The sequence below is a fragment of the Quercus suber genome, unplaced genomic scaffold (genome assembly GCF_002906115.3).
Source record: "Quercus suber isolate HL8 unplaced genomic scaffold, Cork oak 2.0 scaffold_322, whole genome shotgun sequence".
Taxonomy (NCBI): Eukaryota; Viridiplantae; Streptophyta; class Magnoliopsida; order Fagales; family Fagaceae; genus Quercus; species Quercus suber.
In genome coordinates this window covers 477,497-484,012 of record NW_027069776.1, presented here as the reverse complement: position 1 = coordinate 484,012, position 6,516 = coordinate 477,497, and positions in this window count along the sequence as shown.

Below are 6,516 nucleotides of genomic sequence, written 5' to 3'. Positions count from 1 at the left end.
GTACAAGCGGAATTGCTTTGCTTGCTGGGAATCCAAGAAAGAAGTAGTCCGTGGACTCGGAACTATCATGGGTTGTGATAGTAAATTTTCTACTCATGTACCAATAGGATGTTAGTGGTCTAAGTCGCTATTGCAAAACTTCAATTCTTTCATAGTGGTTTGTGTTTACCTTAAGGATAGTTAGGTTAATCCTCCCATTTTTTACCAGTTTGATTTTCCTAGGTTATCATATCGTGTTTCTATATTTCCACACTTTACATTGATATGATATATATGTGTTAACCTAGATCTGTTTAATTTGACTAAGTAATCACTTAATTAACTAGGTAATTTGGTTGTGTTTGCTGGGGTTTTAAAAACAAACACAAACACTCCTAAAAAACACTTCTAGACATTAAAAACTGTTGTTTGAGTTACGTTACCAAACAACATTTAACATCTCTCTCTCTCTCTCTCTCTCTCTCCTCTCTCTCTCTCTCTCTCTCTCTCTCTCTCTCTCTCTCTCTCTCTCTCTCTCTCTCCTCTCCTCTCTCTCTCTCTCTCTATGGTTTTAAATAAGCTCGTAGCCCTCAATCTGCAAGCCTACACTAGCCCAGCCTGATTCGAACATGGACTTAAAAGGCTCACTACACTCTCTTTTAGAGGGAAGAATGTTTTTACATCCCTTGGGTCATCCCATGCCATGCATCCACGACTCACCAAATTTGAAGCTCCTATGCGAGAAGGGTATGCTTACCATCCTTAAAATGCAATATTCTAGCATTGGTGTGAAAAGTGAGGGAGATAAAGCAAAAATTAGATCTCAAGTCCCTTGCATCAATTGCATAGTGGCCCATATGATCATGAAGATTGGCTATTTTCGTAGAATGGGCTAACTCAAGAATGAATAATTATGGAGAACTGAACTGTTGGACCTTAAGTCTAATGAAGGCAACATCTAGGGTGTGATGGAATTCCTCACGGCCCTATCATGTGAAGGAGGAAAAATAGTTTTGAACCCATGGATAATTACTACTAAGTTCAGAAGATTGATTTGAAATTTACAACTACTTTGAAAGAGAAATTAAATAAGAGATTAGAAGAATAGGGTGATGGCTTTAATTGTTTTTCTTCATTTTTATTTCAGTACCAATACAGTGGCGATAGAACACCCTGACCTGAAAAAAAATTTAAAAAAAAATTATATTTAAGCTGTATTAGAAACACACTCAAATTTAAAAAAAAAAAAAAAATTATCTGTTTTAAAAATTATCTGTTTAACACTCAAATTAAAAAAAAAAAAAAAAAAAAAAAAAAAAAAAAAAAGCCCAAAAAAATTGAACTAAAATCTTAAAAAAAAAAAAAATTTAACAAAGCCAAGCCAAAATTTATTTGTTCAAATTTCAAGCAAAAAATAATAATAATAATAATAATTGTAACAGAGCCAAGCCCACGACGAGCCCAATAGAGCAAACTCACCCACGGATTCTAAAAAAAATTAAAAAAAAAATTTAAAAAAAAATCCACACAGAGAATCAGAAATCAAACCTACCACCCACGGTCACGTTGCTGCAGAGAAAACCAAACCCAATTCACTGATACAATCTATACAGAGCAAAACAAACTCCAATACTGTGTTTATCAAAAAAAAAAAAAAACCAATACAGAGCCTCTATTACCAAAACCAAACCAAAAAAACCCCAATACTCGCTCGTCATCACCGTAGCTTGCTCCTCGTCGTCATCGTCACTCGCTAGCTTGCCCCTTGTCGTCGTCGCTTGCCCCTCATCGTAGATTGCAGATCATAGACGTAGGTCACAGATCGCTCTGCTAAGCTCTAGTGCTCGGTGCTCACAGATCGCAGATCCCTCCCTGAGCTCCCTCTAGGATTCTAATTTCTCTCTCTATTCTCTCTAACTCTCTCTCAGTCTCTCTCTCTTTATCTCACTGAAGTCTGAAATGAAAACTAAAATAATGAACGTCTCTCTTCTTTAGTCTCTATTCTTAAGACTAAATTTACTCAGTAACTCTCTCCTCTCTCTCTCTGATTGGCTGGCCAATGAATGGGCTTTATATATTTTGCTTTTCCGTTTTTTGTCTTTTTGAATTTCTTTAGTGTTATCTTATCCGCTGGTTTCAGTCATGTGTTCACTGTGTTGGTGAGGTATTAATTGTCTTTCATGTGTATTGTGATTTGTGAATCTATGATTGTGAAATTTTCTGATTGGCAGGCTATTTGATTGGGGGTAAAGTTGTGATTTACAACTATATGTTTTGTGGCTTTTATTCCGTGCCAAATTGATTGTAATTTCTATCAATCGTTTATACCCTGTATGTGTTGTGAATTTTGTAAGGTGTGTATAGAGAGGTGTGTGAAGACTTAAGCAATGGAAGCTGATGGAATCTCGCGGGGTATCTCGTGACTAAGCTTCCCGCGAAGTGATGCATGTGCCCTGCACATGCTGGAATGCGAAGAGTCATGACAGATGGAGACAGCTGTCTCTCGCGAGTATCTCGCGGGTAAGCCTTTCCCGCGAGACACCCGCGAGACATGCTGTTCTGCCAGCCTGTACTGACTGACTCACACATTTTGCACCTATCCTATATAAACCCCATTACCCACAAATGTTGAGGAATGTTTCAGAGAGAAAACCCTAGCCAAACACATTTGTAATTAGAGATTGTCTTCCCCACCTTTCTCTATACACTTGCTTGTGGTATCTCCTCAACCCTTCCCTCTCCATTTCCATACCATTGAGAGGTTGATAGCCCAAACACTTACCACACCTTGGAGAGTGTTGTGTGACGTTTTGTGCTGCTGGAAGCATTGGAAAAGCCTGGAATGGCAGATGCAACATGGAGCTTGTTGCGGGATCTGGATAACTAAGACAAGACACGGTTTCAGAAAGCCTTGTTGGAGTAGAGTTTGGAGGGCTTAGGTACATCGGGTAGATTAGGCTTGGAGGGTCTCTTGCTTACTCATGTATCCCAACTGATTGTCTAGTGGATCGATTTCCGCTTGGAGGGCGGCGGAGAGGTTTTTCGCCGAGTTCTTCAGTTTCCTCTTCGAAAACACGTCTTGGTGTTTCTGTGTTTGCATCTCTCTTCCCTACTCTTTTATTTTCCATTATACTGCTGTGTGATTAGTTTATGGATTAGAGTAGTTATATTGTTCATCCGCTCGCTTTTACACTATTCCGCACTTTATATTAAATTGTGTAAAAATCTATCGAGCCGTAATTTTAATCGGGGTCTAAATAGCTCTTGTGTTTTTCAACACATTTTCGAGCTTTCATGGGCAACAGGCATAAGGCTTGTGCTTATCCATTAAGTGCGTAGGGTAAGATGGCTGATGGGCACATGGGGCCGGGGGCACAATAATTAAAGTAGTGTAATGTGTTGCACATTACACTGCTTTAATATTGTGCTGCACATAGGATGTGTAATGTCAAGCTCTTTAGTGTAATGTGCACAAGGGCTAAACAATATAACAAATTAAAGCAATTATAATTAATGAAAAAACAAATTAAATAATATAGTTTATTGTTACGCTAAACAACAATAATTAAAGTTGTATAATTAACTAATACATTATAAAAGACAAATAAATAAATTATGTTAGGCTAAATAATAATTAATAATTTTATAATTAATGAAATAACAATATAACAAATTATAGTTTATAAAAGACAAACAAATTAATGAAACAACTAAAACAACAATAATTAATAATTTTATTAATATTTCAAATGAACTTATAGTTTATTATTTATTCTTTTGCTAGAATTATAGACAAATATTTGATAAGAAGACCACGTACCCAAGATTCATCTCCTGTGCAAGATTCATTTCCTGTGCAAGATTGATCTTCATCTTCTAACGAATTCGTGTTGACTTTAACTAGAAAATCTTCCTTCAGATCTTGGCTATGACAAAAAATATCATCTTATCATCTAATAATCATGATTAAATTAAGAAAACATTATTTAATAAAAGGCCTTGTCAACCTGTTCTTCATGATTACCCTATATCATATTTTTTTGAAAAGCCCCGTCGATTTAGATCCGAATGGTATGTGGTAGAAAGTGGTTGGAATATAGTATAGACAAGGATGCGACATTTTGTTTTATTGCTACCTATTTGGGCGGAAGATGTTGGTAAGCAAGAGGAGGTGAAACATCTTTAAGCTCTTGAATCTGCAACTGAATGATCACCAAGTTCTTGACATAATCTTGAATCTTGGAAACCCTAAGTATGTGTGAAGGCAACTGCCTCAAGATCTCACAGAAGATTTTCACACACAGCATAAAGAGCAACCTTAGAGAGCTTTTGGGTACAAAACCCTAGATCTATAAAAGAGGCACAAGATGCACTCTGATCTCTCTAAAAAACATATAAAAATGTTTTAGGGTTTCCCTTATATATAGGAGTGTTTTATTTGAAACCCAATACATTTAAGTAGAGTTTGGGCTGAATTGGAATTCTGCAGAAAAAATAAATCTGCATGTGGTTCGATCGAGCCTGGCAGATTTAGTCCAATAAATTTTGCAATCACTCAATTCCAATTTTACAAATAAACATACTTTGAGCAAGCCTAAACCTAGACTCTATATTTTGATCATAGTTTGCCAACATAATACAAATTGAAATTCTAATACATTAGTTCCTAAAGTCTTAGAACCTAACAGTTTGAGTTATATTTCTCATTTTAGGGTGTTTAAACATTGAATTTAAAAAATTCCTCTTACCATTTTTTAATTTTCAAATAATATTTTTCAATGACACTTTTGTAAATATTTTGAAAACTATAAGTCTCACTAATTAGATTACATGTCATCACTTTTAAAATATATATATATATATATTTATATTTATATATCAAACACACAATTATGTTTTTTCACTTTTAAAAAAACATTATTAGAAGATTTTTGTTTATCGGTATTAATGTTGTCGAGTTGTTTAATTAAGTTGTGGCTTACTGAAGATTTGCACATAAAACCGAGGGTGAAACTTGAAATAAATGAAGGGATGTTCAATTATACAACACTTTTTTGGGTTTTGTTTAGAATTGACGTTACTTTAGGTAAGCAACTTTGGAATAAAATGTCATGTTTTAAGCTTAGATTGACAGTTTTTGCTTTTCAAGGATCACCTGCAAGTGATCATATGATTATCAAAAATTGAATTCTTTAAATTTTTATGATCATTTGACTTGCATTGGAAGACTAGCTCGCAACTGTTGCTTATCTAATTTTTCTACTCATTAAATTCGGAGTTCGGCCAGTAAATATTGATGTACAACACAATTTACTATTTAATTATTGTAATTTATTATTTTTGGTATTTTTATGTAAAAAAACGTTATTTTAGGTTTAGGTGATNTGTATATGAAAAATAATAGGCATATAAAAGAGTAAAAATAAGATACCAACTTGGAGTAAGTTAATTGTTCAACTTTCAAGAAACTTACTTAAATATAAATTATAATAAAAAGGTATATAACTATTATAATCAAGCTAATTAATTAAAAAATGTAACACTAATATGAATTACAAATGCAATAGGTATAAAGATATAAGTTTTTCTCATATAAAATTAAAAAAATAATTAAAAAAAAAATCTTGGAAAAAAAGTCTAGACTTAATTGAACTCAAGCTTTCTTAAACAAAAAGGGGAAAAAAAAAGGACTCAACCCAACTTGAAACTCAGCCCTTACAAGCAGTGGCGGAGCCACACACAAGGGTGGGAGGGCCAAGGCCCCCCAAAATTTAAAAAAATTATTTTGTAGTATTTATATTATTTACACTTAAAAAAATGTAGCATGTAAAAATTGAAGTTGGCTCCCCCAAATTTTGACTCATTTCAATGGTGCTCTTAAAAGAAAGAGAAATTATATTAAAATCATATAATTTAAGAGGTTTAACAAATTAAACTATGTAAAAAATGATAAATTTTTATACATATCTAATAGAAGAAATACATGACTTTTGTATGCTCAATAAAATTTAAAAAATGATAAATTCTCTTAGTAAATTAATTTTTATATGTGTGTGTATAGAGGTTTGTCTTAACTAATATATTAACATCACAACTTGGCCCCCCCAAACCAAAATTTTTGGCTCTACCCCTCACAAGTCTTGCTATTGAACAATAACACAATAACTGGAACAATTCCTAGCAATTTATCCAGTTGTGCCAACCTCACAGTGTTTCATGCGGCTGTTAATAATCTGGTTGGAAAAATCCCCACAAAGCTTGGCACCTTGTCAAAACTCCAAATCTTTGCTATTCAAATAAATAGTTTGACAGGAATTATCCCACCTTCTTTGGGAAACTTATCATCTCTAGAAGGTTTTTCTCTAGCTTATAATAACCTGGGTGGGAGTAGCCCAGATTCTTTTGGCTGGCCAATTGACCAAACTTAAAATCTTTGCTGTGGGTTCAAATAGGTTGTCTGGTACAATTCCTCCCTTATTCTTCAATATCTCTTCAATAACAAAGATTGATGTAGCAGTTAACCAAATCCAAGGGTAT